Here is a 17,978-nt window from a genome sequence, read left to right on the forward strand (position 1 = left end):
CACATTACAGGCAAATTGTTTTTATTCTCTAGCTATTTAAATTGGAAACTTTTTCTTTTTATTGCCAGCACAGACATTTGGAAGAGGTCAAACAGACACAATAGCCATCACCTAAAGACTTACCACACTGTTTAGGCTCAATTCCAACTGCTTTTTGCAGCTAAACAGTGTTGAGCCTCTTTTGTAGTTTAATTTAAGACCCCCTGCTAATATCATGTCCTGTAGGTCTTTTTACATTACCAACACATGATTTTTTTCAGTAAGCCAATACAGTTAGGAAACTTTTGTATTAGCTTACCTGGTGATAGAAGTAGAAGAGGGCAAAAAAGTGCTTTTAACTCACCTACAGCCATACCACATTGGATAGTCCCAATCTCGTCTGATCTTGGAAGCTAAGCAGTGTTGGGCCTGGTTAGTACTTGGGTGGGAGACCACATGGGAACACCAGGTGCTGTAGGTTTTTTCACATTACTGGCAAATTGTTTTTATTCTCTAGCTATTTAAATTGGAAACTTTTTCTTTTTATTGCCAGTACAGACATTTGGAAGAGGTCAAACAGACACAATAGCCATCACCTAAAGACTTACCACACTGTTTAGGCCCAATTCCAACTGCTTTTGGCAGCTAAACAGTGTTGAGCCTGTTTAGTAGTTTAATTTAAGACCCCCTGCTAATATCATGTCCTGTAGGTCTTTTTACATTACCAACACATGATTTTTTTCAGTAAGCCAATACAGTTAGGAAACTTTTTTATTAGCTTACCTGGTGATAGAAGTAGAAGAGGGCAAAAAAGTGCCTGTATCTCACCTACAGCCATACCACATTGGATAGGCCCAATCTCGTCTGATCTTGGAAGCTAAGCAGTGTTGGGCCTGGTTAGTACTTGGGTGGGAGACCACATGGGAACACCAGGTGCTGTAGGTTTTTTCACATTACAGGCAAATTGTTTTTATTCTCTAGCTATTTAAATTGGAAACTTTTTCTTTTTATTGCCAGTACAGACATTTGGAAGAGGTCAAACAGACACAATAGCCATCACCTAAAGACTTACCACACTGTTTAGGCCCAATTCCAACTGCTTTTGGCAGCTAAACAGTGTTGAGCCTGTTTAGTAGTTTAATTTAAGACCCCCTGCTAATATCATGTCCTGTAGGTCTTTTTACATTACCAACACATGATTTTTTTCAGTAAGCCAATACAGTTAGGAAACTTTTTTATTAGCTTACCTGGTGATAGAAGTAGAAGAGGGCAAAAAAGTGCCTGTATCTCACCTAGAGCCATACCACATTGGATAGGCCCAATCTCGTCTGATCTTGGAAGCTAAGCAGTGTTGGGCCTGGTTAGTACTTGGGTGGGAGACCACATGGGAACACCAGGTGCTGTAGGTTTTTTCACATTACAGGCAAATTGTTTTTATTCTCTAGCTATTTAAATTGGAAACTTTTTCTTTTTATTGCCAGTACAGACATTTGGAAGAGGTCAAACAGACACAATAGCCATCACCTAAAGACTTACCACACTGTTTGGGCCCAATTCCAACTGCTTTTGGCAGCTAAACAGTGTTGAGCCTGTTTAGTAGTTTAATTTAAGACCCCCTGCTAATATCATGTCCTGTAGGTCTTTTTACATTACCAACACATGATTTTTTTCAGTAAGCCAATACAGTTAGGAAACTTTTGTATTAGCTTACCTGGTGATAGAAGTAGAAGAGGGCAAAAAAGTGCCTGTATCTCACCTACAGCAATACCACATTGGATAGGCCCAATCTCGTCTGATCTTGGAAGCTAAGCAGTGTTGGGCCTGGTTAGTACTTGGGTGGGAGACCACATGGGAACACCAGGTGCTGTAGGTTTTTTCACATTACTGGCAAATTGTTTTTATTCTCTAGCTATTTAAATTGGAAACTTTTTCTTTTTATTGCCAGTACAGACATTTGGAAGAGGTCAAACAGACACAATAGCCATCACCTAAAGACTTACCACACTGTTTAGGCCCAATTCCAACTGCTTTTGGCAGCTAAACAGTGTTGAGCCTCTTTAGTAGTTTAATTTAAGACCCCCTTATAATATCATGTCCTGTAGGTCTTTTTACATTACCAACACATGATTTTTTTCAGTAAGCCAATACAGTTAGGAAACTTTTTCATTAGCTTACTTGGTGATAGAAGTAGAAGAGGGCAAAAAAGTGCCTGTATCTCACCTACAGCCATACCACATTGGATAGGCCCAATCTCGTCTGATCTTGGAAGCTAAGCAGTGTTGGGCCTGGTTAGTACTTGGGTGGGAGACCACATGGGAACACCAGGTGCTTTAGGTTTTTTCACATTACAGGCAAATTGTTTTTATTCTCTAGCTATTTAAATTGGAAACTTTTTCTTTTTATTGCCAGTACAGACATTTGGAAGAGGTCAAACAGACACAATAGCCATCACCTAAAGACTTACCACACTGTTTAGGCCCAATTCCAACTGCTTTTGGCAGCTAAACAGTGTTGAGCCTGTTTAGTAGTTTAATTTAAGACCCCCTGCTAATATCATGTCCTGTAGGTCTTTTTACATTACCAACACATGATTTTTTTCAGTAAGCCAATACAGTTAGGAAACTTTTTTATTAGCTTACCTTGTGATAGAAGTAGAAGAGGGCAAAAAAGTGCCTGAATCTCACCTACAGCCATACCACATTGGGTAGGCCCAATCTCGTCTGATCTTGGAAGCTAAGCAGTGTTGGTCCTTGTTAGTACTTGGGTGGGAGACCACATGGGAACACCAGGTGCTGTAGGTTTTTTCACATTACTGGCAAATTGTTTTTATTCTCTAGCTATTTAAATTGGAAACTTTTTCTTTTTATTGCCAGTACAGACATTTGGAAGAGGTCAAACAGACACAATAGCCATCACCTAAAGACTTACCACACTGTTTAGGCTCAATTCCAACTGTTTTTGGCAGCTAAACAGTGTTGAGCCACTTTTGTAGTTTAATTTAAGACCCCCTGCTAATATCATGTCCTGTAGGTCTTTTTACATTACCAACACATGATTTTTTTCAGTAAGCCAATACAGTTAGGAAACTTTTGTATTAGCTTACCTGGTGATAGAAGTAGAAGAGGGCAAAAAAATGCCTGTATCTCACCTACAGCCATACCACATTGGATAGGCCCAATCTCGTCTGATCTTGGAAGCTAAGCAGTGTTGGGCCTGGTTAGTACTTGGGTGGGAGACCACATGGGAACACCAGGTGCTGTAGGTTTTTTCACATTACAGGCAAATTGTTTTTATTCTCTAGCTATTTAAATTGGAAACTTTTTCTTTTTATTGCCAGCACAGACATTTGGAAGAGGTCAAACAGACACAATAGCCATCACCTAAAGACTTACCACACTGTTTAGGCTCAATTCCAACTGCTTTTTGCAGCTAAACAGTGTTGAGCCTCTTTTGTAGTTTAATTTAAGACCCCCTGCTAATATCATGTCCTGTAGGTCTTTTTACATTACCAACACATGATTTTTTTCAGTAAGCCAATACAGTTAGGAAACTTTTGTATTAGCTTACCTGGTGATAGAAGTAGAAGAGGGCAAAAAAGTGCTTTTAACTCACCTACAGCCATACCACATTGGATAGTCCCAATCTCGTCTGATCTTGGAAGCTAAGCAGTGTTGGGCCTGGTTAGTACTTGGGTGGGAGACCACATGGGAACACCAGGTGCTGTAGGTTTTTTCACATTACTGGCAAATTGTTTTTATTCTCTAGCTATTTAAATTGGAAACTTTTTCTTTTTATTGCCAGTACAGACATTTGGAAGAGGTCAAACAGACACAATAGCCATCACCTAAAGACTTACCACACTGTTTAGGCCCAATTCCAACTGCTTTTGGCAGCTAAACAGTGTTGAGCCTCTTTAGTAGTTTAATTTAAGACCCCCTGCTAATATCATGTCCTGTAGGTCTTTTTACATTACCAACACATGATTTTTTTCAGTAAGCCAATACAGTTAGGAAACTTTTTTATTAGCTTACCTGGTGATAGAAGTAGAAGAGGGCAAAAAAGTGCCTGTATCTCACCTACAGCCATACCACATTGGATAGGCCCAATCTCGTCTGATCTTGGAAGCTAAGCAGTGTTGGGCCTGGTTAGTACTTGGGTGGGAGACCACATGGGAACACCAGGTGCTGTAGGTTTTTTCACATTACAGGCAAATTGTTTTTATTCTCTAGCTATTTAAATTGGAAACTTTTTCTTTTTATTGCCAGTACAGACATTTGGAAGAGGTCAAACAGACACAATAGCCATCACCTAAAGACTTACCACACTGTTTAGGCCCAATTCCAACTGCTTTTGGCAGCTAAACAGTGTTGAGCCTGTTTAGTAGTTTAATTTAAGACCCCCTGCTAATATCATGTCCTGTAGGTCTTTTTACATTACCAACACATGATTTTTTTCAGTAAGCCAATACAGTTAGGAAACTTTTTTATTAGCTTACCTGGTGATAGAAGTAGAAGAGGGCAAAAAAGTGCCTTTATCTCACCTAGAGCCATACCACATTTGATAGGCCCAATCTCGTCTGATCTTGGAAGCTAATCAGTGTTGGGCCTGGTTAGTACTTGGGTGGGAGACCACATGGGAACACCAGGTGCTGTAGGTTTTTTCACATTACAGGCAAATTGTTTTTATTCTCTAGCTATTTAAATTGGAAACTTTTTCTTTTTATTGCCAGTACAGACATTTGGAAGAGGTCAAACAGACACAATAGCCATCACCTAAAGACTTACCACACTGTTTAGGCCCAATTCCAACTGCTTTTGGCAGCTAAACAGTGTTGAGCCTCTTTAGTAGTTTAATTTAAGACCCCCTGCTAATATCATGTCCTGTAGGTCTTTTTACATTACCAACACATGATTTTTTTCAGTAAGCCAATACAGTTAGGAAACTTTTGTATTAGCTTACCTGGTGATAGAAGTAGAAGAGGGCAAAAAAGTGCCTGTATCTCACCTACAGCCATACCACATTGGATAGGCCCAATCTCGTCTGATCTTGGAAGCTAAGCAGTGTTGGGCCTGGTTAGTACTTGGGTGGGAGACCACATGGGAACACCAGGTGCTGTAGGTTTTTTCACATTACTGGCAAATTGTTTTTATTCTCTAGCTATTTAAATTGGAAACTTTTTCTTTTTATTGCCAGTACAGACATTTGGAAGAGGTCAAACAGACACAATAGCCATCACCTAAAGACTTACCACACTGTTTAGGCCCAATTCCAACTGCTTTTGGCAGCTAAACAGTGTTGAGCCTCTTTAGTAGTTTAATTTAAGACCCCCTGCTAATATCATGTCCTGTAGGTCTTTTTACATTACCAACACATGATTTTTTTCAGTAAGCCAATACAGTTAGGAAACTTTTTCATTAGCTTACTTGGTGATAGAAGTAGAAGAGGGCAAAAAAGTGCCTGTATCTCACCTACAGCCATACCACATTGGATAGGCCCAATCTCGTCTGATCTTGGAAGCTAAGCAGTGTTGGGCCTGGTTAGTACTTGGGTGGGAGACCACATGGGAACACCAGGTGCTGTAGGTTTTTTCACATTACAGGCAAATTGTTTTTATTCTCTAGCTATTTAAATTGGAAACTTTTTCTTTTTATTGTCAGTACAGACATTTGGAAGAGGTCAAACAGACACAATAGCCATCACCTAAAGACTTACCACACTGTTTAGGCCCAATTCCAACTGCTTTTGGCAGCTAAACAGTGTTGAGCCTGTTTAGTAGTTTAATTTAAGACCCCCTGCTAATATCATGTCCTGTAGGTCTTTTTACATTACCAACACATGATTTTTTTCAGTAAGCCAATACAGTTAGGAAACTTTTTTATTAGCTTACCTGGTGATAGAAGTAGAAGAGGGCAAAAAAGTGCCTGTATCTCACCTACAGCCATACCACATTGGATAGGCCCAATCTCGTCTGATCTTGGAAGCTAAGCAGTGTTGGGCCTGGTTAGTACTTGGGTGGGAGACCACATGGGAACACCAGGTGCTGTAGGTTTTTTCACATTACAGGCAAATTGTTTTTATTCTCTAGCTATTTAAATTGGAAACTTTTTCTTTTTATTGCCAGTACAGACATTTGGAAGAGGTCAAACAGACACAATAGCCATCACCTAAAGACTTACCACACTGTTTAGGCACAATTCCAACTGCTTTTGGCAGCTAAACAGTGTTGAGCCTGTTTAGTAGTTTAATTTAAGACCCCCTGCTAATATCATGTCCTGTAGGTCTTTTTACATTACCAACACATGATTTTTTTCAGTAAGCCAATACAGTTAGGAATTTTTTGTATTAGCTTACCTGGTGATAGAAGTAGAAGAGGGCAAAAAAGTGCCTGTATCTCACCTACAGCCATACCACATTGGATAGGCCCAATCTCGTCTGATCTTGGAAGCTAAGCAGTGTTGGGCCTGGTTAGTACTTGGGTGGGAGACCACATGGGAACACCAGGTGCTGTAGGTTTTTTCACATTACTGGCAAATTGTTTTTATTCTCTAGCTATTTAAATTGGAAACTTTTTCTTTTTATTGCCAGTACAGACATTTGGAAGAGGTCAAACAGACACAATAGCCATCACCTAAAGACTTACCACACTGTTTAGGCCCAATTCCAACTGCTTTTGGCAGCTAAACAGTGTTGATCCTCTTTAGTAGTTTAATTTAAGACCCCCTGCTAATATCATGTCCTGTAGGTCTTTTTACATTACCAACACATGATTTTTTTCAGTAAGCCAATACAGTTAGGAAACTTTTGTATTAGCTTACCTGGTGATAGAAGTAGAAGAGGGCAAAAAAGTGCCTGTATCTCACCTACAGCCATACCACATTGGATAGGCCCAATCTCGTCTGATCTTGGAAGCTAAGCAGTGTTGGTTCTGGTTAGTACTTGGGTGGGAGACCACATGGGAACACCAGGTGCTGTAGGTTTTTTCACATTACAGGCAAATTGTTTTTATTCTCTAGCTATTTAAATTGGAAACTTTTTCTTTTTATTGCCAGTACAGACATTTGGAAGAGGTCAAACAGACACAATAGCCATCACCTAAAGACTTACCACACTGTTTAGGCCCAATTCCAACTGCTTTTGGCAGCTAAACAGTGTTGAGCCTCTTTAGTAGTTTAATTTAAGACCCCCTGCTAATATCATGTCCTGTAGGTCTTTTTACATTACCAACACATGATTTTTTTCAGTAAGCCAATACAGTTAGGAAACTTTTTTATTAGCTTACCTGGTGATAGAAGTAGAAGAGGGCAAAAAAGTGCCTGTATCTCACCTACAGCCATACCACATTGGATAGGCCCAATCTCGTCTGATCTTGGAAGCTAAGCAGTGTTGGGCCTGGTTAGTACTTGGGTGGGAGACCACATGGGAACACCAGGTGCTGTAGGTTTTTTCACATTACAGGCAAATTGTTTTTATTCTCTAGCGATTTAAATTGGAAACTTTTTCTTTTTATTGCCAGTACAGACATTTGGAAGAGGTCAAACAGACACAATAGCCATCACCTAAAGACTTACCACACTGTTTAGGCCCAATTCCAACTGCTTTTGGCAGCTAAACAGTGTTGATCCTCTTTAGTAGTTTAATTTAAGACCCCCTGCTAATATCATGTCCTGTAGGTCTTTTTACATTACCAACACATGATTTTTTTCAGTAAGCCAATACAGTTAGGAAACTTTTTTATTAGCTTACCTGGTGATAGAAGTAGAAGAGGGCAAAAAAGTGCCTGTATCTCACCTACAGCCATACCACATTGGATAGGCCCAATCTCGTCTGATCTTGGAAGCTAAGCAGTGTTGGGCCTGGTTAGTACTTGGGTGGGAGACCACATGGGAACACCAGGTGCTGTAGGTTTTTTCACATTACAGGCAAATTGTTTTTATTCTCTAGCTATTTAAATTGGAAACTTTTTCTTTTTATTGCCAGTACAGACATGTGGAAGAGGTCAAACAGACACAATAGCCATCACCTAAAGACTTACCACACTGTTTAGGCCCAATTCCAACTGCTTTTGGCAGCTAAACAGTGTTGAGCCTCTTTAGTAGTTTAATTTAAGACCCCCTGCTAATATCATGTCCTGTAGGTCTTTTTACATTACCAACACATGATTTTTTTCAGTAAGCCAATACAGTTAGGAAACTTTTTTATTAGCTTACCTGGTGATAGAAGTAGAAGAGGGCAAAAAATTGCCCATATTTCACCTACAGCCATACCACATTGGATAGGCCCAATCTCGTCTGTTCTTGGAAGCTAAGCAGTGTTGGGCCTGGTTAGTACTTGGGTGGGAGACCACATGGGAACACCAGGTGCTGTAGGTTTTTTCACATTACAGGCAAATTGTTTTTATTCTCTAGCGATTTAAATTGGAAACTTTTTCTTTTTATTGCCAGTACAGACATTTGGAAGAGGTCAAACAGACACAATAGCCATCACCTAAAGACTTACCACACTGTTTAGGCCCAATTCCAACTGCTTTTGGCAGCTAAACAGTGTTGAGCCTCTTTAGTAGTTTAATTTAAGACCCCCTGCTAATATCATGTCCTGTAGGTCTTTTTACATTACCAACACATGATTTTTTTCAGTAAGCCAATACAGTTAGGAAACTTTTTTATTAGCTTACCTGGTGATAGAAGTAGAAGAGGGCAAATAAGTGCCTGTATCTCACCTACAGCCATACCACATTGGATAGGCCCAATCTCGTCTGATCTTGGAAGCTAAGCAGTGTTGGGCCTGGTTAGTACTTGGGTGGGAGACCACATGGGAACACCAGGTGCTGTAGGTTTTTTTCACATTACAGGCAAATTGTTTTTATTCTCTAGCTATTTAAATTGGAAACTTTTTCTTTTTATTGCCAGTACAGACATTTGGAAGAGGTCAAACAGACACAATAGCCATCACCTAAAGACTTACCACACTGTTTAGGCCCAATTCCAACTGCTTTTGGCAGCTAAACAGTGTTGAGCCTCTTTAGTAGTTTAATTTAAGACCCCCTGCTAATATCATGTCCTGTAGGTCTTTTTACATTACCAACACATGATTTTTTTCAGTAAGCCAATGCAGTTAGGAAACTTTTTTATTAGCTTACCTGGTGATAGAAGTAGAAGAGGGCAAAAAATTGCCCATATTTCACCTACAGCCATACCACATTGGATAGGCCCAATCTCGTCTGTTCTTGGAAGCTAAGCAGTGTTGGGCCTGGTTAGTACTTGGGTGGGAGACCACATGGGAACACCAGGTGCTGTAGGTTTTTTCACATTACAGGCAAATTGTTTTTATTCTCTAGCGATTTAAATTGGAAACTTTTTCTTTTTATTGCCAGTACAGACATTTGGAAGAGGTCAAACAGACACAATAGCCATCACCTAAAGACTTACCACACTGTTTAGGCCCAATTCCAACTGCTTTTGGCAGCTAAACAGTGTTGAGCCTCTTTAGTAGTTTAATTTAAGACCCCCTGCTAATATCATGTCCTGTAGGTCTTTTTACATTACCAACACATGATTTTTTTCAGTAAGCCAATACAGTTAGGAAACTTTTTTATTAGCTTACCTGGTGATAAAAGTAGAAGAGGGCAAAAAAGTGCCTGTATCTCACCTACAGCCATACCACATTGGATAGGCCCAATCTCGTCTGATCTTGGAAGCTAAGCAGTGTTGCGCCTGGTTAGTACTTGGGTGGGAGACCACATGGGAACACCAGGTGCTGTAGGTTTTTTCACATTACAGGCAAATTGTTTTTATTCTCTAGCTATTTAAATTGGAAACTTTTTCTTTTTATTGCCAGTACAGACATTTGGAAGAGGTCAAACAGACACAATAGCCATCACCTAAAGACTTACCACACTGTTTAGGCCCAATTCCAACTGCTTTTGGCAGCTAAACAGTGTTGAGCCTCTTTAGTAGTTTAATTTAAGACCCCCTGCTAATATCATGTCCTGTAGGTCTTTTTACATTACCAACACATGATTTTTTTCAGTAAGCCAATACAGTTAGGAAACTTTTTTATTAGCTTACCTGGTGATAGAAGTAGAAGAGGGCAAAAAAGTGCCTGTATCTCACCTACAGCCATACCACATTGGATAGGCCCAATCTCGTCTGATTTTGGAAGCTAAGCAGTGTTGGGCCTGGTTAGTACTTGGGTGGGAGACCACATGGGAACACCAGGTGCTGTAGGTTTTTTCACATTACAGGCAAATTGTTTTTATTCTCTAGCTATTTAAATTGGAAACTTTTTCTTTTTATTGCCAGTACAGACATTTGGAAGAGGTCAAACAGACACAATAGCCATCACCTAAAGACTTACCACACTGTTTAGGCCCAATTCCAACTGCTTTTGGCAGCTAAACAGTGTTGATCCTCTTTAGTAGTTTAATTTAAGACCCCCTGCTAATATCATGTCCTGTAGGTCTTTTTACATTACCAACACATGATTTTTTTCAGTAAGCCAATACAGTTAGGAAACTTTTTTTTTAGCTTACCTGGTGATAGAAGTAGAAGAGGGCAAAAAAGTGCCTGTATCTCACCTACAGCCATACCACATTGGATAGGCCCAATCTCATCTGATCTTGGAAGCTAAGCAGTGTTGGGCCTGGTTAGTACTTGGGTGGGAGACCACATGGGAACACCAGGTGCTGTAGGTTTTTTCACATTACAGGCAAATTGTTTTTATTCTCTAGCTATTTAAATTGGAAACTTTTTCTTTTTATTGCCAGTACAGACATGTGGAAGAGGTCAAACAGACACAATAGCCATCACCTAAAGACTTACCACACTGTTTAGGCCCAATTCCAACTGCTTTTGGCAGCTAAACAGTGTTGAGCCTCTTTAGTAGTTTAATTTAAGACCCCCTGCTAATATCATGTCCTGTAGGTCTTTTTACATTACCAACACATGATTTTTTTCAGTAAGCCAATACAGTTAGGAAACTTTTTTATTAGCTTACCTGGTGATAGAAGTAGAAGAGGGCAAAAAATTGCCCATATTTCACCTACAGCCATACCACATTGGATAGGCCCAATCTCGTCTGTTCTTGGAAGCTAAGCAGTGTTGGGCCTGGTTAGTACTTGGGTGGGAGACCACATGGGAACACCAGGTGCTGTAGGTTTTTTCACATTACAGGCAAATTGTTTTTATTCTCTAGCGATTTAAATTGGAAACTTTTTCTTTTTATTGCCAGTACAGACATTTGGAAGAGGTCAAACAGACACAATAGCCATCACCTAAAGACTTACCACACTGTTTAGGCCCAATTCCAACTGCTTTTGGCAGCTAAACAGTGTTGAGCCTCTTTAGTAGTTTAATTTAAGACCCCCTGCTAATATCATGTCCTGTAGGTCTTTTTACATTACCAACACATGATTTTTTTCAGTAAGCCAATACAGTTAGGAAACTTTTTTATTAGCTTACCTGGTGATAGAAGTAGAAGAGGGCAAATAAGTGCCTGTATCTCACCTACAGCCATACCACATTGGATAGGCCCAATCTCGTCTGATCTTGGAAGCTAAGCAGTGTTGGGCCTGGTTAGTACTTGGGTGGGAGACCACATGGGAACACCAGGTGCTGTAGGTTTTTTTCACATTACAGGCAAATTGTTTTTATTCTCTAGCTATTTAATATGGAAACTTTTTCTTTTTATTGCCAGTACAGACATTTGGAAGAGGTCAAACAGACACAATAGCCATCACCTAAAGACTTACCACACTGTTTAGGCCCAATTCCAACTGCTTTTGGCAGCTAAACAGTGTTGAGCCTCTTTAGTAGTTTAATTTAAGACCCCCTGCTAATATCATGTCCTGTAGGTCTTTTTACATTACCAACACATGATTTTTTTCAGTAAGCAAATGCAGTTAGGAAACTTTTTTATTAGCTTACCTGGTGATAGAAGTAGAAGAGGGCAAAAAAGTGAACTTAACTCACCTACAGCCATACCACATTGGATAGGCCCAATCTCGTCTGATCTTGGAAGCTAAGCAGTGTTGGGCCTGGTTAGTACTTGGGTGGGAGACCACATGGGAACACCAGGTGCTGTAGGTTTTTTCACATTACAGGCAAATTGTTTTTATTCTCTAGCGATTTAAATTGGAAACTTTTTCTTTTTATTGCCAGTACAGACATTTGGAAGAGGTCAAACAGACACAATAGCCATCACCTAAAGACTTACCACACTGTTTAGGCCCAATTCCAACTGCTTTTGGCAGCTAAACAGTGTTGAGCCTCTTTAGTAGTTTAATTTAAGACCCCCTGCTAATATCATGTCCTGTAGGTCTTTTTACATTACCAACACATGATTTTTTTCAGTAAGCCAATACAGTTAGGAAACTTTTTTATTAGCTTACCTGGTGATAGAAGTAGAAGAGGGCAAATAAGTGCCTGTATCTCACCTACAGCCATACCACATTGGATAGGCCCAATCTCGTCTGATCTTGGAAGCTAAGCAGTGTTGGGCCTGGTTAGTACTTTGGTGGGAGACCACATGGGAACACCAGGTGCTGTAGGTTTTTTTCACATTACAGGCAAATTGTTTTTATTCTCTAGCTATTTAAATTGGAAACTTTTTCTTTTTATTGCCAGTACAGACATTTGGAAGAGGTCAAACAGACACAATAGCCATCACCTAAAGACTTACCACACTGTTTAGGCCCAATTCCAACTGCTTTTGGCAGCTAAACAGTGTTGAGCCTCTTTAGTAGTTTAATTTAAGACCCCCTGCTAATATCATGTCCTGTAGGTCTTTTTACATTACCAACACATGATTTTTTTCAGTAAGCAAATGCAGTTAGGAAACTTTTTTATTAGCTTACCTGGTGATAGAAGTAGAAGAGGGCAAAAAATTGCCCATATTTCACCTACAGCCATACCACATTGGATAGGCCCAATCTCGTCTGTTCTTGGAAGCTAAGCAGTGTTGGGCCTGGTTAGTACTTGGGTGGGAGACCACATGGGAACACCAGGTGCTGTAGGTTTTTTCACATTACAGGCAAATTGTTTTTATTCTCTAGCGATTTAAATTGGAAACTTTTTCTTTTTATTGCCAGTACAGACATTTGGAAGAGGTCAAACAGACACAATAGCCATCACCTAAAGACTTACCACACTGTTTAGGCCCAATTCCAACTGCTTTTGGCAGCTAAACAGTGTTGAGCCTCTTAAGTAGTTTAATTTAAGACCCCCTGCTAATATCATGTCCTGTAGGTCTTTTTACATTACCAACACATGATTTTTTTCAGTAAGCCAATACAGTTAGGAAACTTTTTTATTAGCTTACCTGGTGATAGAAGTAGAAGAGGGCAAAAAAGTGCCTGTATCTCACCTACAGCCATACCACATTGGATAGGCCCAATCTCGTCTGATCTTGGAAGCTAAGCAGTGTTGGGCCTGGTTAGTACTTGGGTGGGAGACCACATGGGAACACCAGGTGCTGTAGGTTTTTTCACATTACAGGCAAATTGTTTTTATTCTCTAGCTATTTAAATTGGAAACTTTTTCTTATTATTGCCAGTACAGACATTTGGAAGAGGTCAAACAGACACAATAGCCATCACCTAAAGACTTACCACACTGTTTAGGCCCAATTCCAACTGCTTTTGGCAGCTAAACAGTGTTGAGCCTCTTTAGTAGTTTAATTTAAGACCCCCTGCTAATATCATGTCCTGTAGGTCTTTTTACATTACCAACACATGATTTTTTTCAGTAAGCCAATACAGTTAGGAAACTTTTTTATTAGCTTACCTGGTGATAGAAGTAGAAGAGGGCAAAAAAGTGCCTGTATCTCACCTACAGCCATACCACATTGGATAGGCCCAATCTCGTCTGATCTTGGAAGCTAAGCAGTGTTGGGCCTGGTTAGTACTTGGGTGGGAGACCACATGGGAACACCAGGTGCTGTAGGTTTTTTCACATTACAGGCAAATTGTTTTTATTCTCTAGCTATTTAAATTGGAAACTTTTTCTTTTTATTGCCAGTACAGACATTTGGAAGAGGTCAAACAGACACAATAGCCATCACCTAAAGACTTACCACACTGTTTAGGCCCAATTCCAACTGCTTTTGGCAGCTAAACAGTGTTGATCCTCTTTAGTAGTTTAATTTAAGACCCCCTGCTAATATCATGTCCTGTAGGTCTTTTTACATTACCAACACATGATTTTTTTCAGTAAGCCAATACAGTTAGGAAACTTTTTTATTAGCTTACCTGGTGATAGAAGTAGAAGAGGGCAAAAAAGTGCCTGTATCTCACCTACAGCCATACCACATTGGATAGGCCCAATCTCGTCTGATCTTGGAAGCTAAGCAGTGTTGGGCCTGGTTAGTACTTGGGTGGGAGACCACATGGGAACACCAGGTGCTGTAGGTTTTTTCACATTACAGGCAAATTGTTTTTATTCTCTAGCTATTTAAATTGGAAACTTTTACTTTTTATTGCCAGTACAGACATGTGGAAGAGGTCAAACAGACACAATAGCCATCACCTAAAGACTTACCACACTGTTTAGGCCCAATTCCAACTGCTTTTGGCAGCTAAACAGTGTTGAGCCTCTTTAGTAGTTTAATTTAAGACCCCCTGCTAATATCATGTCCTGTAGGTCTTTTTACATTACCAACACATGATTTTTTTCAGTAAGCCAATACAGTTAGGAAACTTTTTTATTAGCTTACCTGGTGATAGAAGTAGAAGAGGGCAAAAAATTGCCCATATTTCACCTACAGCCATACCACATTGGATAGGCCCAATCTCGTCTGTTCTTGGAAGCTAAGCAGTGTTGGGCCTGGTTAGTACTTGGGTGGGAGACCACATGGGAACACCAGGTGCTGTAGGTTTTTTCACATTACAGGCAAATTGTTTTTATTCTCTAGCGATTTAAATTGGAAACTTTTTCTTTTTATTGCCAGTACAGACATTTGGAAGAGGTCAAACAGACACAATAGCCATCACCTAAAGACTTACCACACTGTTTAGGCCCAATTCCAACTGCTTTTGGCAGCTAAACAGTGTTGAGCCTCTTTAGTAGTTTAATTTAAGACCCCCTGCTAATATCATGTCCTGTAGGTCTTTTTACATTACCAACACATGATTTTTTTCAGTAAGCCAATACAGTTAGGAAACTTTTTTATTAGCTTACCTGGTGATAGAAGTAGAAGAGGGCAAATAAGTGCCTGTATCTCACCTACAGCCATACCACATTGGATAGGCCCAATCTCGTCTGATCTTGGAAGCTAAGCAGTGTTGGGCCTGGTTAGTACTTGGGTGGGAGGCCACATGGGAACACCAGGTGCTGTAGGTTTTTTTCACATTACAGGCAAATTGTTTTTATTCTCTAGCTATTTAAATTGGAAACTTTTTCTTTTTATTGCCAGTACAGACATTTGGAAGAGGTCAAACAGACACAATAGCCATCACCTAAAGACTTACCACACTGTTTAGGCCCAATTCCAACTGCTTTTGGCAGCTAAACAGTGTTGAGCCTCTTTAGTAGTTTAATTTAAGACCCCCTGCTAATATCATGTCCTGTAGGTCTTTTTACATTACCAACACATGATTTTTTTCAGTAAGCCAATGCAGTTAGGAAACTTTTTTATTAGCTTACCTGGTGATAGAAGTAGAAGAGGGCAAAAAATTGCCCATATTTCACCTACAGCCATACCACATTGGATAGGCCCAATCTCGTCTGTTCTTGGAAGCTAAGCAGTGTTGGGCCTGGTTAGTACTTGGGTGGGAGACCACATGGGAACACCAGGTGCTGTAGGTTTTTTCACATTACAGGCAAATTGTTTTTATTCTCTAGCGATTTAAATTGGAAACTTTTTCTTTTTATTGCCAGTACAGACATTTGGAAGAGGTCAAACAGACACAATAGCCATCACCTAAAGACTTACCACACTGTTTAGGCCCAATTCCAACTGCTTTTGGCAGCTAAACAGTGTTGAGCCTCTTTAGTAGTTTAATTTAAGACCCCCTGCTAATATCATGTCCTGTAGGTCTTTTTACATTACCAACACATGATTTTTTTCAGTAAGCCAATACAGTTAGGAAACTTTTTTATTAGCTTACCTGGTGATAGAAGTAGAAGAGGGCAAAAAAGTGCCTGTATCTCACCTACAGCCATACCACATTGGATAGGCCCAATCTCGTCTGATCTTGGAAGCTAAGCAGTGTTGCGCCTGGTTAGTACTTGGGTGGGAGACCACATGGGAACACCAGGTGCTGTAGGTTTTTTCACATTACAGGCAAATTGTTTTTATTCTCTAGCTATTTAAATTGGAAACTTTTTCTTTTTATTGCCAGTACAGACATTTGGAAGAGGTCAAACAGACACAATAGCCATCACCTAAAGACTTACCACACTGTTTAGGCCCAATTCCAACTGCTTTTGGCAGCTAAACAGTGTTGAGCCTCTTTAGTAGTTTAATTTAAGACCCCCTGCTAATATCATGTCCTGTAGGTCTTTTTACATTACCAACACATGATTTTTTTCAGTAAGCCAATACAGTTAGGAAACTTTTTTATTAGCTTACCTGGTGATAGAAGTAGAAGAGGGCAAAAAAGTGCCTGTATCTCACCTACAGCCATACCACATTGGATAGGCCCAATCTCGTCTGATCTTGGAAGCTAAGCAGTGTTGGGCCTGGTTAGTACTTGGGTGGGAGACCACATGGGAACACCAGGTGCTGTAGGTTTTTTCACATTACAGGCAAATTGTTTTTATTCTCTAGCTATTTAAATTGGAAACTTTTTCTTTTTATTGCCAGTACAGACATGTGGAAGAGGTCAAACAGACACAATAGCCATCACCTAAAGACTTACCACACTGTTTAGGCCCAATTCCAACTGCTTTTGGCAGCTAAACAGTGTTGAGCCTCTTTAGTAGTTTAATTTAAGACCCCCTGCTAATATTATGTCCTGTAGGTCTTTTTACATTACCAACACATGATTTTTTTCAGTAAGCCAATACAGTTAGGAAACTTTTTTATTAGCTTACCTGGTGATAGAAGTAGAAGAGGGCAAAAAATTGCCCATATTTCACCTACAGCCATACCACATTGGATAGGCCCAATCTCGTCTGTTCTTGGAAGCTAAGCAGTGTTGGGCCTGGTTAGTACTTGGGTGGGACACCACATGGGAACACCAGGTGCTGTAGGTTTTTTCACATTACAGGCAAATTGTTTTTATTCTCTAGCGATTTAAATTGGAAACTTTTTCTTTTTATTGCCAGTACAGACATTTGGAAGAGGTCAAACAGACACAATAGCCATCACCTAAAGACTTACCACACTGTTTAGGCCCAATTCCAACTGCTTTTGGCAGCTAAACAGTGTTGAGCCTCTTTAGTAGTTTAATTTAAGACCCCCTGCTAATATCATGTCCTGTAGGTCTTTTTACATTACCAACACATGATTTTTTTCAGTAAGCCAATACAGTTAGGAAACTTTTTTATTAGCTTACCTGGTGATAGAAGTAGAAGAGGGCAAATAAGTGCCTGTATCTCACCTACAGCCATACCACATTGGATAGGCCCAATCTCGTCTGTTCTTGGAAGCTAAGCAGTGTTGGGCCTGGTTAGTACTTGGGTGGGAGACCACATGGGAACACCAGGTGCTGTAGGTTTTTTTCACATTACAGGCAAATTGTTTTTATTCTCTAGCTATTTAAATTGGAAACTTTTTCTTTTTATTGCCAGTACAGACATTTGGAAGAGGTCAAACAGACACAATAGCCATCACCTAAAGACTTACCACACTGTTTAGGCCCAATTCCAACTGCTTTTGGCAGCTAAACAGTGTTGAGCCTCTTTAGTAGTTTAATTTAAGACCCCCTGCTAATATCATGTCCTGTAGGTCTTTTTACATTACCAACACATGATTTTTTTCAGTAAGCCAATGCAGTTAGGAAACTTTTTTATTAGCTTACCTGGTGATAGAAGTAGAAGAGGGCAAAAAAATGCCCATATTTC

The 17,978-nt window shown here is 39.9% G+C and overlaps 36 non-coding genes and 2 pseudogenes across 36 annotated transcripts; all 38 read left to right on the forward strand.

Moving 5' to 3' along the window:
• Positions 1 to 341: 341 nt before the first annotated feature.
• Positions 342 to 460, forward strand: LOC146013921 (5S ribosomal RNA). The gene has a single exon (XR_014446884.1). It is a non-coding gene; the product is annotated as a 5S ribosomal RNA (ribosomal RNA).
• A 345-nt stretch (positions 461 to 805) lies between these two features.
• LOC146013576 (5S ribosomal RNA) lies at positions 806 to 924 on the forward strand. The gene has a single exon (XR_014446550.1). It is a non-coding gene; the product is annotated as a 5S ribosomal RNA (ribosomal RNA).
• A 345-nt stretch (positions 925 to 1,269) lies between these two features.
• LOC146015539 (5S ribosomal RNA) lies at positions 1,270 to 1,388 on the forward strand. The gene has a single exon (XR_014448457.1). It is a non-coding gene; the product is annotated as a 5S ribosomal RNA (ribosomal RNA).
• Positions 1,389 to 1,733: 345 nt separating this feature from the next.
• On the forward strand, positions 1,734 to 1,852 carry LOC146014743 (5S ribosomal RNA). The gene has a single exon (XR_014447687.1). It is a non-coding gene; the product is annotated as a 5S ribosomal RNA (ribosomal RNA).
• Positions 1,853 to 2,197: 345 nt separating this feature from the next.
• LOC146016656 (5S ribosomal RNA) lies at positions 2,198 to 2,316 on the forward strand. The gene has a single exon (XR_014449539.1). It is a non-coding gene; the product is annotated as a 5S ribosomal RNA (ribosomal RNA).
• A 345-nt stretch (positions 2,317 to 2,661) lies between these two features.
• On the forward strand, positions 2,662 to 2,780 carry LOC146011052 (5S ribosomal RNA; annotated as a pseudogene).
• Positions 2,781 to 3,125: 345 nt separating this feature from the next.
• LOC146013577 (5S ribosomal RNA) lies at positions 3,126 to 3,244 on the forward strand. Its single transcript, XR_014446551.1, has one exon. It is a non-coding gene; the product is annotated as a 5S ribosomal RNA (ribosomal RNA).
• Positions 3,245 to 3,589: 345 nt separating this feature from the next.
• On the forward strand, positions 3,590 to 3,708 carry LOC146013922 (5S ribosomal RNA). The gene has a single exon (XR_014446885.1). It is a non-coding gene; the product is annotated as a 5S ribosomal RNA (ribosomal RNA).
• A 345-nt stretch (positions 3,709 to 4,053) lies between these two features.
• LOC146013579 (5S ribosomal RNA) lies at positions 4,054 to 4,172 on the forward strand. Its single transcript, XR_014446553.1, has one exon. It is a non-coding gene; the product is annotated as a 5S ribosomal RNA (ribosomal RNA).
• A 345-nt stretch (positions 4,173 to 4,517) lies between these two features.
• Positions 4,518 to 4,636, forward strand: LOC146010482 (5S ribosomal RNA; annotated as a pseudogene).
• Positions 4,637 to 4,981: 345 nt separating this feature from the next.
• Positions 4,982 to 5,100, forward strand: LOC146013580 (5S ribosomal RNA). The gene has a single exon (XR_014446554.1). It is a non-coding gene; the product is annotated as a 5S ribosomal RNA (ribosomal RNA).
• A 345-nt stretch (positions 5,101 to 5,445) lies between these two features.
• Positions 5,446 to 5,564, forward strand: LOC146013581 (5S ribosomal RNA). The gene has a single exon (XR_014446555.1). It is a non-coding gene; the product is annotated as a 5S ribosomal RNA (ribosomal RNA).
• Positions 5,565 to 5,909: 345 nt separating this feature from the next.
• Positions 5,910 to 6,028, forward strand: LOC146013582 (5S ribosomal RNA). Its single transcript, XR_014446556.1, has one exon. It is a non-coding gene; the product is annotated as a 5S ribosomal RNA (ribosomal RNA).
• Positions 6,029 to 6,373: 345 nt separating this feature from the next.
• Positions 6,374 to 6,492, forward strand: LOC146013583 (5S ribosomal RNA). The gene has a single exon (XR_014446557.1). It is a non-coding gene; the product is annotated as a 5S ribosomal RNA (ribosomal RNA).
• A 345-nt stretch (positions 6,493 to 6,837) lies between these two features.
• LOC146017344 (5S ribosomal RNA) lies at positions 6,838 to 6,956 on the forward strand. The gene has a single exon (XR_014450220.1). It is a non-coding gene; the product is annotated as a 5S ribosomal RNA (ribosomal RNA).
• A 345-nt stretch (positions 6,957 to 7,301) lies between these two features.
• On the forward strand, positions 7,302 to 7,420 carry LOC146013584 (5S ribosomal RNA). Its single transcript, XR_014446558.1, has one exon. It is a non-coding gene; the product is annotated as a 5S ribosomal RNA (ribosomal RNA).
• A 345-nt stretch (positions 7,421 to 7,765) lies between these two features.
• Positions 7,766 to 7,884, forward strand: LOC146013585 (5S ribosomal RNA). Its single transcript, XR_014446559.1, has one exon. It is a non-coding gene; the product is annotated as a 5S ribosomal RNA (ribosomal RNA).
• Positions 7,885 to 8,229: 345 nt separating this feature from the next.
• On the forward strand, positions 8,230 to 8,348 carry LOC146015674 (5S ribosomal RNA). Its single transcript, XR_014448588.1, has one exon. It is a non-coding gene; the product is annotated as a 5S ribosomal RNA (ribosomal RNA).
• A 345-nt stretch (positions 8,349 to 8,693) lies between these two features.
• Positions 8,694 to 8,812, forward strand: LOC146013586 (5S ribosomal RNA). Its single transcript, XR_014446560.1, has one exon. It is a non-coding gene; the product is annotated as a 5S ribosomal RNA (ribosomal RNA).
• A 346-nt stretch (positions 8,813 to 9,158) lies between these two features.
• Positions 9,159 to 9,277, forward strand: LOC146015675 (5S ribosomal RNA). The gene has a single exon (XR_014448589.1). It is a non-coding gene; the product is annotated as a 5S ribosomal RNA (ribosomal RNA).
• A 345-nt stretch (positions 9,278 to 9,622) lies between these two features.
• LOC146016954 (5S ribosomal RNA) lies at positions 9,623 to 9,741 on the forward strand. Its single transcript, XR_014449833.1, has one exon. It is a non-coding gene; the product is annotated as a 5S ribosomal RNA (ribosomal RNA).
• A 345-nt stretch (positions 9,742 to 10,086) lies between these two features.
• On the forward strand, positions 10,087 to 10,205 carry LOC146015564 (5S ribosomal RNA). The gene has a single exon (XR_014448482.1). It is a non-coding gene; the product is annotated as a 5S ribosomal RNA (ribosomal RNA).
• Positions 10,206 to 10,550: 345 nt separating this feature from the next.
• LOC146012913 (5S ribosomal RNA) lies at positions 10,551 to 10,669 on the forward strand. Its single transcript, XR_014445906.1, has one exon. It is a non-coding gene; the product is annotated as a 5S ribosomal RNA (ribosomal RNA).
• A 345-nt stretch (positions 10,670 to 11,014) lies between these two features.
• Positions 11,015 to 11,133, forward strand: LOC146015676 (5S ribosomal RNA). The gene has a single exon (XR_014448590.1). It is a non-coding gene; the product is annotated as a 5S ribosomal RNA (ribosomal RNA).
• A 345-nt stretch (positions 11,134 to 11,478) lies between these two features.
• LOC146013588 (5S ribosomal RNA) lies at positions 11,479 to 11,597 on the forward strand. Its single transcript, XR_014446561.1, has one exon. It is a non-coding gene; the product is annotated as a 5S ribosomal RNA (ribosomal RNA).
• Positions 11,598 to 11,943: 346 nt separating this feature from the next.
• Positions 11,944 to 12,062, forward strand: LOC146013589 (5S ribosomal RNA). Its single transcript, XR_014446562.1, has one exon. It is a non-coding gene; the product is annotated as a 5S ribosomal RNA (ribosomal RNA).
• Positions 12,063 to 12,407: 345 nt separating this feature from the next.
• LOC146014038 (5S ribosomal RNA) lies at positions 12,408 to 12,526 on the forward strand. The gene has a single exon (XR_014446997.1). It is a non-coding gene; the product is annotated as a 5S ribosomal RNA (ribosomal RNA).
• A 346-nt stretch (positions 12,527 to 12,872) lies between these two features.
• LOC146015677 (5S ribosomal RNA) lies at positions 12,873 to 12,991 on the forward strand. The gene has a single exon (XR_014448591.1). It is a non-coding gene; the product is annotated as a 5S ribosomal RNA (ribosomal RNA).
• Positions 12,992 to 13,336: 345 nt separating this feature from the next.
• On the forward strand, positions 13,337 to 13,455 carry LOC146013591 (5S ribosomal RNA). The gene has a single exon (XR_014446564.1). It is a non-coding gene; the product is annotated as a 5S ribosomal RNA (ribosomal RNA).
• A 345-nt stretch (positions 13,456 to 13,800) lies between these two features.
• On the forward strand, positions 13,801 to 13,919 carry LOC146013592 (5S ribosomal RNA). Its single transcript, XR_014446565.1, has one exon. It is a non-coding gene; the product is annotated as a 5S ribosomal RNA (ribosomal RNA).
• A 345-nt stretch (positions 13,920 to 14,264) lies between these two features.
• On the forward strand, positions 14,265 to 14,383 carry LOC146013593 (5S ribosomal RNA). The gene has a single exon (XR_014446566.1). It is a non-coding gene; the product is annotated as a 5S ribosomal RNA (ribosomal RNA).
• A 345-nt stretch (positions 14,384 to 14,728) lies between these two features.
• Positions 14,729 to 14,847, forward strand: LOC146015678 (5S ribosomal RNA). The gene has a single exon (XR_014448592.1). It is a non-coding gene; the product is annotated as a 5S ribosomal RNA (ribosomal RNA).
• A 345-nt stretch (positions 14,848 to 15,192) lies between these two features.
• Positions 15,193 to 15,311, forward strand: LOC146015008 (5S ribosomal RNA). The gene has a single exon (XR_014447943.1). It is a non-coding gene; the product is annotated as a 5S ribosomal RNA (ribosomal RNA).
• A 346-nt stretch (positions 15,312 to 15,657) lies between these two features.
• LOC146015679 (5S ribosomal RNA) lies at positions 15,658 to 15,776 on the forward strand. The gene has a single exon (XR_014448593.1). It is a non-coding gene; the product is annotated as a 5S ribosomal RNA (ribosomal RNA).
• A 345-nt stretch (positions 15,777 to 16,121) lies between these two features.
• Positions 16,122 to 16,240, forward strand: LOC146016955 (5S ribosomal RNA). The gene has a single exon (XR_014449834.1). It is a non-coding gene; the product is annotated as a 5S ribosomal RNA (ribosomal RNA).
• A 345-nt stretch (positions 16,241 to 16,585) lies between these two features.
• On the forward strand, positions 16,586 to 16,704 carry LOC146013594 (5S ribosomal RNA). Its single transcript, XR_014446567.1, has one exon. It is a non-coding gene; the product is annotated as a 5S ribosomal RNA (ribosomal RNA).
• Positions 16,705 to 17,049: 345 nt separating this feature from the next.
• On the forward strand, positions 17,050 to 17,168 carry LOC146016985 (5S ribosomal RNA). Its single transcript, XR_014449862.1, has one exon. It is a non-coding gene; the product is annotated as a 5S ribosomal RNA (ribosomal RNA).
• A 345-nt stretch (positions 17,169 to 17,513) lies between these two features.
• Positions 17,514 to 17,632, forward strand: LOC146015680 (5S ribosomal RNA). Its single transcript, XR_014448594.1, has one exon. It is a non-coding gene; the product is annotated as a 5S ribosomal RNA (ribosomal RNA).
• The last annotated feature ends 346 nt before the right edge of the window (positions 17,633 to 17,978 follow it).

Source organism: Crinia signifera, chromosome 6 (genome assembly GCF_055691185.1).
Source record: "Crinia signifera chromosome 6, ASM5569118v1, whole genome shotgun sequence".
NCBI classification, from domain to species: Eukaryota; Metazoa; Chordata; class Amphibia; order Anura; family Myobatrachidae; genus Crinia; species Crinia signifera.